This window comes from Coenobita brevimanus, chromosome 90 (assembly GCF_032717465.1).
Source record: "Coenobita brevimanus isolate Jiangsu-jjx chromosome 90, ASM3271746v2, whole genome shotgun sequence".
NCBI classification, from domain to species: Eukaryota; Metazoa; Arthropoda; class Malacostraca; order Decapoda; family Coenobitidae; genus Coenobita; species Coenobita brevimanus.
In genome coordinates, this window is record NC_137043.1 from 37,183,155 (window position 1) to 37,197,875 (window position 14,721).

The following is a 14,721-nucleotide window of genomic DNA, read 5'->3' on the forward strand; positions in this document are numbered from 1 at the left end:
ATCTTCCTTTCTGGTTCTTTATCTTCCTCTCTTCCCCACTTCTCTCCTTTTCCTCCTCTTCCCTACGCTCATTCGCGATCTCCTCTCCTCAAGCTCTTCTCTCTTTCTCCTCTTCCCCAACTCTCCCTTCCTCATCTCCCATTTCTTCCTCCTCTTCCCCAACTATCCCTTCCTCATCTCCCATTTCTTCCTCCTCCCTCCCCTTTTCCTTCCCTCTTTCTCCCTTCTCCACCTCCCCTGTCCTCTAACTACCAGCCTCAGAGACCAGTAAGGTTTGCTTGTTGTTCTGTCCTTTCTTTTGTACTCCCATCCCCTCGTTTCTTCTGTTTCTCTCCTCTTTTCCCCTTCCCTATACCTCCTCTTGTGTTCTTCCCCACCTCTCCTTTTGCTCCTCCTCCTCCCCCTCCCTTCTGTCATTCTTCTTTCCTTCCCACTTCTGCTCTCTTCCCTCCCACTCGTCCTCCTTCCCCCTTCTGTCTCATCCCTCCCCTCCCTTTTTCTCCAAACCCCTCTCCTTTCCCCTCCTCTTCTCTCCCCACCCCTCTCCTCTCCTCCCTTTCCTTCCTCTTCACCCCTCCCCCTCCCTCCCTCCCTCCTCTCTGTTACTGTCTCCCGCTTTGCTACTGTCTATTACCTGACTTTGGTAGCATTATACAGCTCTGATACAATCCTCATATACACACACATACATCAATACACACATAAATGCATACAGAACATACACAAAAGCACATACATGAGCTTCCTTTACCATTTAAGACAAATTTGCTCTCTCTCTCTCTCTCTCTCCACTGTTTCTATCACGCTCTTATCTCTACCTGTCAATGTACTGTCACTTTTATTGTCTGCTATATTATGCTGACTGTTGTTTTTTTCTCCTGTCAGTCTCAATTATTTTACCTTATCAGTCGTATATCATAAAAGAGAACTGCACAATATATTACAAAGAGGTGATAAAATTGAGATAAGAAAAAAGGAAGATATATTAATTTCGAAAACCATAGTAACTAGGTATGGGAAACAAATATAAATAAAAAAAGTTGTCAAAAATATACGCCATTTCGAGAGAAAAAAAAAAAAAACTATACTCTATTTGGATTTAAAAAAAAAAAAAAAAAAAAAAAAGGTACCAAACGGAAGACCTGTTATAAATTCAGAAATACACACACACACACACACACACACACACACACACACACACACACACACACACACACACACACACACACACACACACACACTACCCACGAATAATATTGTCCCAAGAGACTAAACTTATGGGACAATTAAGTTCTGTCCACGAGAACTCACAACTCGCCTGGACAGATTGAGTTTTGAGAGAGAGAGAGAGAGAGAGAGAGAGAAACAACTTCGGCAAAAACATACTTCAGCTTCAGAACGGATTTCATTAAGATTATATACGAGGCAACTTCAGACCTGTGTGTGTGTGTGTGTGTGTCTCTCTCTCTCTCTATCATCATCATCATCATTACGATCTCATTTACCACCACCACCCTACTTCCCTACCCCATCCCACCCTCCTACCTCGTCCCATCATCATCATCATCATCCTTCTCTCCTTCCAACCTTCATACCTTCAATCCCATCATCATCATCATCATCCTACCTTCCTTCTCTCCATCCCTCCCTCCCTCCTCCTATCTACCTCCAGTCTCCTCCTCTGACAAGCTTACCTGTCGGGAAGAAGAAAAAAATTATTGTTACTTTTTGCCTGTTAAGATTACGTGTATGCATGACTGGTTAAATTGGTGTGTGTGTGTGTGTGTGTGTGTGTGTGTGTGTGTGTGTGTGTGTGTGTGTGTGTGTGTGTGTGTGTGTGTGTGTGTGTGTGTGTGTGTGTGTGTGTGTGTGTGTGTGTGTGTGTGTGTACATACTGATATCAATGGCAGTAAAGGGGAATGTGTCGATTATCAAGTGTATACAAATGATATACACAAGGTCAGTCATCCACACACACACACACACGCACACACAACAAACAACACTAATACCATACTATCAATAAAACATTTCTAATCATTACATCCATCTATTCATCACTGTATCTCTCAATCAAACTTGGCTGGCAAATAAAGTATATAAGTAAAACACTTTATTAGGATTTTATATGTGAAAGATTAAGCTAAAATAATGAAAACTGTAATAAAACGACCCGTGAAAGTCAGACACTCATGAAAAAACTGACTCAAACAACCATAAACAAGACACAAACAAACATAAGCAAGAACCCAAAACACATGGAGGAGGAGGAAGAAGATAACAGTAATAATAATAATAATAATAATAATAATAATAATAATAATAATATGATGATGATGATGATGATGATGATGGGGAGGAGGAGAAGGAAGGAAGGAGGATGGAGGAGGAGGAGAAAGAAGGAAGGAGGATGGAGGAGGAGGAGAAGGAAGGAAGGAGGATGGAGGAGGAGGAGAAGGAAGGAAGGAGGATGGAGGAGGAGGAGAAGGAAGGAAGGAGGATGGAGGAGGAGAAGGAAGGAAGGAGGATGGAGGAGGAGGAGAAGGAAGGAAGGAGGATGAAGGATGGTGAGTCAGCACAAACAATGAAGGAGGTGCTTAGACACTTGTAAGAATGTATTCCTTTCCTGTCATTCTTATTGTCATTTGTCGCATACGTGCATCCCTGTCTATCTACCTATCTATCTGTCTACTGGCATCTATCTATCTATTAATCTATCCACAGGTATATAAAGGTGCTTATTTCTCGATCCAAACCTCTCACCTATATCTACCTATTTATTGGTACCTTAATCTACCTATAAATCTATCAAAAGGTCAAGGTCTATTTTTCCTGATTCATACCTCACCTGTTTATCAATCTCCTAAGTAACGATATCCTCTGTCTATCTATCCTATATATCTATCTGACCATCTATTAGTCAACTTTTATCTGCTGATTAAAGTCTTACAATACCTCTCATTTAAATATATCTACCTATCTATACATCTGTTTACCTTCATGATCTACCTATGCCTATCTATCTATTTATCTACACTAGCTACCTACATACTGAAGAGGGACAGAATTGCAGATAGATAACGAGTGAGATATGAAAATAAAATGACAAAAAGTTAAATTATAAACAATATAATGATAGATAAATCGACATAAGGGTACGGTATTTACTGACAGCTCGATAGATAAAGACCATAAAGTAGACAGATGAACCGTAGCCACTAAAGGAAGGTGTGGTTATATAACACACACACACACACACACACACACACACACACACACACACACACAGATGAGATTGGTCGTCATGTCGAGTGAAAATGAATTGAGACAAAGATTCCAAGTGTGAAATTGAGAGAGAGAGAGAGAGAGAGAGAGAGAGACCCTGAGGCAAACAAGTGTGTGTGTGTGTGTGTGTGTGTGTGTGTGTGTGTGTGTGTGTGTGTGTGTGTGTACTGCTTTTCTATTGTTACAGCAATGATTGGTATGTATGTTTTCATGTCTATTGTGTACGCTCTTGTGTATGACGATGTTTGGTGTGTGTGTGTGTGTGTGTGTGTGTGTGTGTGTGTGTGTGTGTGTGTGTGTGTGTGTGTGTGTGTGAGAAGGTACGCGTGTGTGCGTATGTGTGTGCTTTTGTGAGGGTACGTGTGTGTGGTTTTGCTAAGTCACGCACCAATTATGTTACTCTGTGGCAGCCATCTTGCCTTCCCCCCTTCTCTCTCTCTCTCTCTCTCAACATTTATCCACACACACACACACACACACACACACACACACACACACACACACACACACACACACACACACAACTATTTTCAATTAACCTCTTCATAAAGGTGTGCTCGTATGTATTGTATTTTACACACACCTTTATTGCCTATATGTAAGGTATTTTTTCCCATTCAATATTTTCCTCTTTTCATCCCGTGTCTTGCTTTACTATATTTTTTTTTGGTCATACATTCTCTCAATATGAAGTTTATTTATTTTATTGTTCCATTTAACTACAGGTCTATTCTTGATGTTTTACTTTCTGTTTTTCCTTCTTTTCTTTCATTCTCTCTTTTTTCTGTTTTTCTCGTGATTTTCTTTCATTTTTTTGGGGGGAGGCGGGGTCCTAAAAATTCTAATTAAATTCATCTTCAATTTCCATCCACTATTTCATCTTAGCTTTCTCAAACCCTCAGTCTCCTCGCACCTAAAACTGAATTAGGGACCTGCGATTCCAACACAACGGTAGCCTCGTATTCTAGTCGGTCGTGGAAGCTCCCTAACACCTCCTCCTAAGCGATTTATTTGCTTTTTACTCCTTACTATTCTCTTCGGTGTCATTTAAATCTCTCAATATCACCGTACGAGGCATATATAACATACAAGTTGATATTGGCCAGCGGTATCCAAAAAATAAACCGCAAAAGGGGGAGGTGCTAGGGAGCCCAAAGAGATTAAGTAAGTGTGAGAGAATGTTGGATGCATTATCAACTCTCCTTTTTAATAAATAATTTTGTTTCCACCCGAGGGATGTGCATCAGTGTAGTTCCAAGTTATGCGTTGAACCTCAAACTATGACGTAGAATGAGTCTCCTTGGTTACTCACTCTCTCTCTCTCTCTCTCTCTCAAACAGGTATATCAAGAACTATCCCCATCTCTCCCCTCTTCCCTTCTTTCTGCTTTTCCCCCCCTCTGCACCATCCATCCCCCCCTCACGTTGTCACCCCTCCTCCCCTCTCCCCCTTTCCATTCTCAGCTTCTCCCCCTCCTTCATTCCCCTCCCCTCCCTTTCAAAATATTCCCCTTCCTCTCCCCTCCCTTTCAATCTCCTCCTCCTCCCCTCCCTTGCATTCTCTTCCCCTCCCCTCCCCTCCCCTCTCCTCTCCCCCGCCATTTCCTATTTGCTGTCTTTCCTCGGGGGCACCATTAACCCTCTCACGGCGGGGACATCTCCAGCGCTCTCCTTAACGCCAGACGATTTCATTCAGCTGTGAGTGGGTCAGAGGAGACTGAGATTAACCCCTTCAATCCTACGACTCTCATAGCTTACTCAGGCTACCTCAGACGATTTTATCCAACTCAAAAAAGCAGATTAAGAGGGAAGATGAAGGTGAACGGATCTTGAATCTGGCTCTGTTGTCTTTTTATTTATTTATCATTATTTTTTTTTGTGCGGAATAAATTTGAGGGCTTATGGCCTTTGGTTCCTTCTTCCCTGCATTAAAAAAAAAGAAGAAAAACTAAGCTCGCCCAATCGGAAAATCGTCTCCCCAAAGCTGAATAAAATCGCCTGGTGGTAGCACGAACGAAATGTAAGACTGGGGGGTGGATTAATACCGTCACTAATACCCCCCCTTCATGGGAGGCACAACTCTAGTAACTAAGGAGACAAAATGATAGATTAAAAATGGAGGAGAAAAAATATAACAAATGACACGACAATGAGGCATGGAAAAGATGGGCGATGAGAGAGGACACGGGAGGAAATAAAAGAGAGAGAAGGAGAGAAGGAGAGGAATTGGAGATGGCAAGGTGGGAGATGATAGAGAGAGAGAGAGAGAGAGAGAGAGAACACGAAAGTAAATGATGGAAAGAAAGCAGTGTGGAGAGGAAAAGAAATGTAAGGAAAAGAGATGACGGAGAAGGAAAATCAGACAAGAAAAGGGAGTACAGGTAAGAGAAAAAAAAAAGAAAAAGAAAAAAAGAGATGTGGAGGAGAGAGATGGAGGAGGATGGAAGGGAGGTGGAGTCAGGAAGGGAAGGAAAAGAAACGGAGGAAAAAAAGAAGTGGAGAACAAAGTGAGAAGAAAGGAGGGAAGGAGAGAGGTGGAGACGGAAAAAAAAGAAAAAAAAAAAGAGAGATATGGAGACAGAGGTGGAGGCAGAAGAGAGGGAGGAGGAAATTTAGAAAAAAAAAAAGACGAGTTGGAAAAAAAAGAATAAGAGAAGGACGGGAAGAAAAGGAAAAAAATTAGGAAAAAAAAAAAGACGGAAAAAAAAGAGATGGAGAAGGGAGGGAGGAAGAAAAAGAAAATCACAGGAAAAAACACGGAAGAAAAGAGATCGAGAGGAAAAGTAGATGGAGAGGAGGGAGGGAGGGAGGGAGGAATGGAGGAAAGTTTTGAAGAATGCCGTGAGGTTGAGGGAAGGTGGAATTTTTGCATCACAAGTTGGTAACACGCAGACGGTGGGAGGCGGAGGGGGGAGGGAAGGGAAGGAGGAAGGCAGAAAAGAGAGGGGAAAGGGGAGGGGAAGGGGGAGGAGGAAGGGGGAAGCAAGAAAGGTGAAAGGGAGGGAGGGGGGAGGAAATGGGAACGGGAGAATAGAAAAAAGGAATGAAGAGGAGGGAGGAACAGGGGAAAGGATGGGGAAAAGAAAATGCAGGATACGGGAAAGGGAGGCAAGACAGAGTGAAGAATGATGAGAAGGAAGACAGGAGGGGGGAGAGAGTAAACGGGGAAGAGGAAAGAAAGAGAAATAGGAAGGGGAGAGCAGAGGAGAATGGAAGAAGAGCAAACAAACAAAGAAAATAAGGACATGCTGTACTATAAAAACAGGAAGAAACACACACACACACACACACACACACACACACACACACACACAAAGCCAACACACAGTCGTCTACACACACAGAACAGACGCACATTGCAATACTCTCCGTCTGTCTCTGTCTGTCTGTCTGTCTGTCTCTCTCTCTCTCTCTCTCTCTCATACATACTATCACGGGTGACATCTGGAAAATCTTGGGAGAAAATTTCAAATGGTGGTTGTGTGTGTGTGTGTGTGTGTGTGTGTGTGTGTGTGTGTGTGTGTGTGTGTGTGTGTGTGTGTGTGTGTGTGTGTGTGTGTGTGTGTGTGTGTGTGTGTGTGTGTGTGTGTGTGTGTGTGGGCGGAATGGGAAGGGATAAAGGTGAGTGAGTGAAGGAGGAAGAAAAATGGAAGGAAGGAAGTGAAAAAGTGAAGGACAGAATGATGACAGGAGGAGGAGGAGGAGGAAGAAGAAGAAGAAGAAGAAGAGGAAGAGGAGGAGAAATGATGGAAAAGAAGTGAAGGAGAGAATGCATGTAGCAAAGGAAAGGAATGAAGGAGAGAGACAAGGAGGGGAAGGAGGAAAGAAGGAAACAGTGAGAGGAAGAGGAAAAAAGGAGTGCATGAAGGAATGTGGGTGAGGGCGTGAATGGAGAGAGAGAGAGAGAGAGAGAGAGAGAGAGAGAGAGAGAGAGGGGCAATGGGAGCACGAATGAAGGTATGAGAGGGAAGAAGTGAACAGCGAAAGCAAGAAGGCTGAACGACGGAATGCAGGACCTGTGAAGGAAGGAAGGAAGGAAGAAGCGAGGGAGTGAAGGAAGGTGGGAAGGGCGGGAAAGTGAACAAGGCACGGAATGATGAAGGAAATGAAGAGTGCTGAGGGGGAATGAATGAAGAGAAATAAAAGCAAGAATACAATGAAAGAAATGAAAGCAGTGATAAAAGGCTGAATAATGTAACGGAGGGTGTGAGAAGGAATGAAAGAAATACAAGGCGTCTGAAGGATGGTGGAAATGAAGGAAGTATGTGAAGGAAGGAAGGAAGAGAAAAGAATGCAGGGTAGGTGAAGGAAGGTGGTGGGATCAGGAACAGAATGGAGAAACACAGGGCGTCGGAGGGAAGGTAGGAATGAAGGAATGCAGGTATGTGAAGGCAGGAATGAAGGAGGGAAGGAAGGTGGTGGGATCAGGAACAAAGCACAAGTCATGCCTGAAGGATAAAAGGTTCTCCCTCCCCTATCCCTGCTTGATGGCTTTATTATCATACCTATCCTCCCTTTATCTTTATTTCTGTATCTCCCTTCCTACTTTATTTTCTCCCTCTTTAGCCTGCTCTCACCTCCTATTGTACTCCCATCACGCCTTTCCTACTTTACTTCATCCCTCTCTATTTTTCCTTCCCCTCCTTTCCCGCTTTATTTACTCTTGTTTCCTTATTTTACGTTCAATCTTTTCCTCCCTGTCTTTATTTCTCTCTCCCCCCCCCTCTCTCTCTCTCGCGAACCCTTTCGGCCTTGTTATTAAAACCGAGTACCCGAAAGTGCAGTGGCTTTACAGGGGTGGCTTGGGCGGCTTTACAGGGGGTGGGGGTGGCTTGATGGCACTGGAAGGGATGGGTTATTGAGAGAGTGGCTTAGCAGGAGGTGGGTTTCTGGGGGAGTGGCTTTACAACAGATGACGTGGAAGGGGTGGTGGCTTTACAGGGGTGGCTTTGCAGGGGGTGGCTTTGTGGCTTTACAGAGTGGGTCTGGTGGGCGGCTTGGTGGCTTTATCTGGACGTGTGTTGTCAGATGTGCTTACCCGGGGGAGCTGAGTTAACAATGGTGCCTACCCCCATCCACCCCCCCCTCCTTCTCTCCACCTTCCCTCCTCCTCCTCCTCCTCTCTTCCTTCTCTCCTCCACCTTACCCCCTCCTCTTCTCTTCCTTCTCTCCACTTTCCCTCCCTCCTTCCATCTCCCTTCCTTCTCGCCTTTTCATTTTCCTTCTTTTTTTTTCTCCTTCTTTCCTTCCCTTCCTCTACTTTCTTTTCTTTCCCCCATCTTCCTCTCCTTCCTTTCCTCCATTAATCCTTCCCTTCTTTCCATCCCTCTTTCCTTCTTCGTCTCCTTGCTTCTTTTCCTCCATACCGACTCTCCTTATTTTTCTTCTCAGTTTCTCCAGTCTCTCTCTCTCTTCTATTTCCTTCTTCTTCCCTCCCTCTCTCCTCCTCCACCATGATTCCTTCTTATTTTATCTTTTCTCTCTCTATTTCCACATCTTTTCCATCCCATTTTCCCTCCAGTATTTCTTTCCTCCATCTCCCCTGTCGCTGTTCTCTCCCTCCCCCCCTCCCTCGGCTCCTCCTCCTCCTCGATTCTTTCTTATCGTATTTTCCTTTCTTTCCAATCTTCTTTTTCCACTGTGTTTTATTTCTCTATCAATCCTTTTCTCTGACTCTTTCCTCCTCCTCCTCCTCCATTCTTTGTCTTATTTCTTTTCTTCCAAATCTCCTTTTCCATTGCAGGTTCTTTTCCTTCTCACCCTACTCTCTGACGCTCCTTCCCGCTCCTCCTCTACTTCTTCCTCCTCCTCCTTCCCTTCTTCTACTTCCTCCTCCTCCTCCTCTTCCACTGTCTTACTTTCTTCATCTCCATTTTTATACCTTTTCACACATTCTTCCTCGCTCATTTCTACTTCTTTCGCTGTTATATTCTCTTTACACTTTACTCCATCAATTTCTTCATCTTTTTCCCATTCCTTCCTCTGCCCTCCCTTCTTCTCTTTCCTCTTCATTTAAAGCCTTACGAAATTTTCCTCTACATCCTATTTTTCCGTTCCGATTATCATTTTTTCAGTCTTCATGTCCTCTATACTTTCCCCCTTCTTTCCCTTTCCCTTCCTCGTTCGTTTTTCCTCCTCTCCATTCCTCTCTCCATTTCACTCTCCCTTCTTTCACATTTAAGTTTTGATTTTCCTGTCTTTCCTCACCTTCTCTCATTATTAATATTTTGTAGGCTACTCTCTCTCCTCTCCTCCCCTCTCCCTCCCTCCCTCTCTCTGAATAACACCTTCTTCCAGGCCCCCTCCCTCCCTCACACCTATTCCTCAACTCCTCCCTCCCTCCCTCCTTCTCTCCCTCCGCCCCTCCCTACCCAGAGAGACAATGGAGGGATGTTGGAGGAAGATAATGTTAAACTCTATTCTGTCAGGGAGGGAGGGAGGGAGAGCAAAGGGAGGTGAGAGATGGAAAGAACGGAAAACAAGAAAGCAACGCAGCGTACAAATGGAAAGAGAGAGAGAGAGAGAGAGAGAGAGAGAGAGAGAGAGAGAGAGAGAGAGAGAGAGAGAGAAATGTAACGAAAAAAACAAGAATTTTTAAGAAATGAAGGAAGGAAGGAAGGAGGGAAGAATACAAGGAGGACAAAAATGAAAGAATTTTGAAAGGATGGAAGAAGGATGGGGAGTGAAAAGGAGGAAGAAAGGAAGGAAAAGGCGGAGGTAAAATGAAAGATGGAGTAAAAAGATGTCAAGTGTGAGAGAAGGAAAAGGAAAAGAGAAGGAAAAAGGAAAAAGGCAGAAAGGAACACTGGGTGGGAAGGGGATGGAATAGGTGAGGGGAGCCGGATGAAGAGTGGGGGAGGGAAGTGGAGGGAAGGGAGGGGGAGTGGATGGGGGAGAGGGAGAGAAGGGAAGGGTGGAATGGAAGGGGGACGGGAGGGAGACGGGGAGGGGGGAGGGGAGGTGAAAGGGTCAGATGAGAACAAGAGACAAGGAACAAGGAAGGGGGAGGGGGAGGGGAGAGTCAGAGGGAATGAAATGGAAGGCGGTGGAAGAAATAGGGCAACTGAGAATGGGAAAAATAAAAACGAACAAAGGGAAAAAAAAAAGAGACAAATAGGAACGTGAAAAATGGACAGAACGGAAAGAAATGAAGGTATAAAAGGAAATACACGCACGCACGCACGCACGCACGCGCACACACACACACACACACACACACACACACACACACACACACACACACACACACACACACAGAGTCACAGAGGGGGGGGGAAGAAAAGGATGAAAATGAAGAGGAAGGAAAAAGAAAAATGAAGACGGAAAGACAGAAGGGAAAAAAAAGGAAGAATATTTGAGGAAAAATCATGGAGAAAGAGAAATGGGAATATATTTGGCGGAATATGTGAGAGAATTTCGGAGAAGAGGTGAGAATGGAGAGAGAGAGAGAGAGAGAGAGAGAGAGAGAGAGAGAGAGAGAGAGAGAGAGAGGGAGGAGGGTGAAATGAAAAGGAAGATTAGAGAAAGGTAGAACAAAATGAATGGGATGAAAGGAAGAGAGATGAATGAAGAATTGGGAAGAGAAATAAATATAAAGAATAAAATGATAATGATGTGTGAAAGTGGAGGCGATAAAGAAGAGGAGGAAAGAGAAGGAAAGAGATAAGAAGAGAAGAGATAGGAAGATGTAATAAAGATGAATAAAGATAAAGGAAAAGATGAAAGAATAAGAGCATAAGAAGGAAAAATGAAGAAACAAGAATGAAGAAAGAGATAATCAAGAAAAATAATGACAAAGGAATAAAGATAAAGGAAGATATAAGTAAAGAGAATGGTAAAGGATAATGAACGGGGCGAAGGGAGGAGATAAAGGAGAGGAATAAAGAGAATGATTGGGGATAAGCGGCGAGGAAGAATTATTGGACAAACAAAGGAAGGAGAGAAGGGATGAAGGAAGATAAAGGAGACGGAGGAGGAGGAGGAGGAGGAAGAGAGGAAGGGTGGGAGAGAAGAGGGGAAGAAAAAATGGGAGAAGGAGAGGGAAGAGACAAAGGGGAAGAAGACAAGAAGGGGAAAAGTGGGAGGAATAAAGAGAAGGAGAGGGAGAAAACGATAAAAGAGGGGAAGAAGAAAATATGGGTAAAGAGGAGTGTGAGAGGGACAATTGGGAGAAGACACGAGGGGGTAAAAAGGAAGGGGGGAGGGGGAATACGAGGAGGAATAGAGAAGAAAACGAGAAGAGGAGGATGAGAGAAATAAGACTGTGAAGAGAGAGACAAAAGAACGAGAAGAACTGAAATGCTAAAGGGTAAAAATTGAGAAATATATATACTGGAAAGTGAGATGCAAATTGGTGTTCTGAGAGAGAGAGAGAGAGAGAGAGAGAGAGAGAGAGAGAGAGAGAGAGAGAGAGAGAGAGAGAAAGAGAGAGAATACAGGAAGAGAAGATGAAGCACGTAAAAGAGGTATCATGTGAGAGGGGAGGGGGAGAGAGGAGAGGGAGGGTGAAGGAGGAGAGGAGAAGAGGAGGGCAGAGGAGTAAAAAGAGGCCTGGAGGTGGGTCGGAGGTCGAGGGGAGAGGAGGGGAGGGGAGAGAAGAGGAATGGTGCAAGGGAAGAGGGAAGTGGATGGGAGATGGGTGGGGGAAGTGAGAGGTGGGAAAGGAGGGGGAGGGCTTGGTGCCGGGGATGGAGGAGAGGGAGAAGCACAGAAACAAGGGCAAAGGGAAGGCTAGAGGGACACAGAAAAGGGGGAGGGAAGGTGGAGAGGGAAACAGAGAGGGGAAAGTGGAGGAAAGAGGCATACCGCGGGGGGGAAAAGGGAGAAGGGAGTGCCAAATAAGGGGCACGGAGGAAAAGACGATATAGGGAGGAAAAAGATGACTGAAATGAAGAGAAATGGAAGGGGGAGAGGAGGTAGTACTGAAATAGGAAATGGTGAGGAAAGAAAGGGGTAGCAGGAAGGAAGACAGGGAAAGAGGGAAAGGGAAGGGGGGATAGAGAATGGGAAGGGGGGATAAAGAATAGCACAGAAAGGCAGGGGAATACCGGGCAGGGGTACCGGATAGGGGAAAAAGGGAAGGGGGAGATGGAGGGGGGGAGCAATATGGAAGAGGAGGTATGGGAAGGGGGAGGGAAAAGGGGGTGTAGGGGACGGAGGGGATGGGGGAAATGGAGGGAGTGGGGTAGGGGGATGAGGAGGGAGGGGGGTGTAGCTCTGGCGCCCCATATCCGGGATCCCGTGACGTCATACAGGTAAACAAAAAAACAGGTGACACGGACTGTTTACCTGCCGGCTCACCCCATCCCACCCGGGGCTCAGCAGGGGCTTAACAGTATACACCTACTGTATACACTTGTTGTTATGCATTTTATTAGCCTATTCATTATTCACCTCATCCCTACACTCTTTATTTTCATGTCACTATTCTGCATTCCATTATTCTGTTTATTATTCATCTAAACCTAATACTGTTCTCCATGTCAGCTGTGCGCTACGGATTATTCATTTCACTAGTCATCTTCTCCTATATATCTTTTTTCTTTATTTTTATGCTATTATATTTAGTTTATTCTTCCGTTTTTAGCGTCAAATTTCTGCTTTTCTCAGTGTTCAAAAGACTAAGATCACCACCACCATCATCATTACAATCGTAGCTAAATATTACTTACACCTTGTACTGTTACAGGAACTACTACCAATACTACTACTACTACAAATAATAATAATACAGTAATAATAATAATAATAATAATAATAATAATAATAATAATAATAATAAATTCTCCTCCTGCTGACCATTTCACACGTCTCCTCTTTCCACACAAGATTCTGGGATTTCCGCAACAGAAACAAGCCAGTCATTTAATCAACCCTCCGCTTCTTTATTTATCTCCATTATCACCTGCTAATTACCCCTTATCCTTATATACACCTGGCGTGGAAATTACGCTTCGAAGGCCGGACTTAGAGAAATAGAAAAAATGTCAGAACAAGAGAGGCAATGTTAAAAAAGAATAAAAAAGGCAATGTAACAAAAAATGGTGTAAAATGGAATACCAGGATAAAGAGAGAGAGAGAGAGAGAGAGAGAGAGAGAGAGAGAGAGAGAGAGAGAGAGAGAGAGAGAGAGAGAGAGAGAGAAACCTATCACTCCAAATCTAAATAATATAATTCGTCGGGTTCAAGAACACATCGTCGTACTGAAGGGGAGTAATGAACAAATGACCACAAAATCAACACCAAGATGTGGCCTAGAGGCTGTGTGTGTGTGTGTGTGTGTGTGTGTGTGTGTGTGTGTGTGTGTGTGTGTGTGTGTGTGTGTGTGTGTGTGTGTGTGTGTGTGTGTGTGTGTGTGTGTGTGTGTGTGTGTGTGTGTGTGTCACGAATGAAGGAGAGGAATTTATAAAGGAACTAAAGTCAATTGTACCATAAATAACTCTTCAATGTCTGCTAATTATAAAGGATCTAACCTATTCTTTTGTTATATAGTACAGGGACTCAGTCTTCAGAGAATTTAAGTATTATCATGAATCATCTTTTTCCCATTATTCACGCTTGTTATTCACACTCATTCTCCAAGTTTACTCACATCTATTATTCGTATTTATTATTCACGTCTTTAATTCATATTCATTATTCATTCGTTTGGTTGTAAAGCATCCGATACCTATATGAAGTAGAATAAAGGAGGATTTATAAACGCTCTTATTCGGAAACTATGCTTAAAAAGGATATAAATAGGGCCCCAGACCTTGAAACTCATTGCCCCCTCCCCCCTCTTCTCCCCTCCCCTGCTCTAAGTTGTGGGGAGGGGAGGGGCAGGTGTTTTATCCCAGCCTTTAGTGTCTCCCCCACCCCTCCCCTCTCTCTCTTTTCTACTCTTTTTATTTACCCCTTTCCCCCTCCTCTCTCATTTACCCCGCCTCCTCTCTCTCATTTATCCTCCCTCCTCTCTCTCTCTCTCTCATCATTCCACACTCCACCTACGCTCACACCTCGTCACGTACGCACGAACGCACTTACACTCACATGACTATCCTTCCCTCCCTCCCCTCCTGCCGCTTCTTCCAATCTCTTTCTCTTTTTAATCTTTCTCCATTTCTTCCTTTCCTCCTCATTTTTCCACTTCTCTACATCCCTCTCTCCTTCCCTTTCATCTCTCCCTTCTTTCCCATTCCTCCCCCTTCTTCCCTCCCCGCCTTTGAATACACCCCTCTCCCCTTCCCCACCCCTCTCCCCTTCTCCACCCCACCCCATTACTACCAAGGTCACAATAGGTGTTAGGCAAAAGGAATTCTTGAGTGAGCCCTTTTCAGACCTAACCCATCCCGTTTTCTTTCATTAACTCCTTCAAGATGATGGCATACTGTGTGTGTGTGTGTGTGTGTGTGTGTGTGTGTGTGTGTGAAATCCTGCTATCACCAGACGATTTTATT

At 44.1% G+C, this 14,721-nt stretch overlaps 1 protein-coding gene across 1 annotated transcript in view; it reads right to left on the minus strand.

Moving 5' to 3' along the window:
• Positions 1 to 14,721, minus strand: part of Rbp6 (RNA-binding protein 6) — a 992,472-nt gene that overhangs the window by 464,217 nt on the left and 513,534 nt on the right. The window lies entirely within an intron of this gene.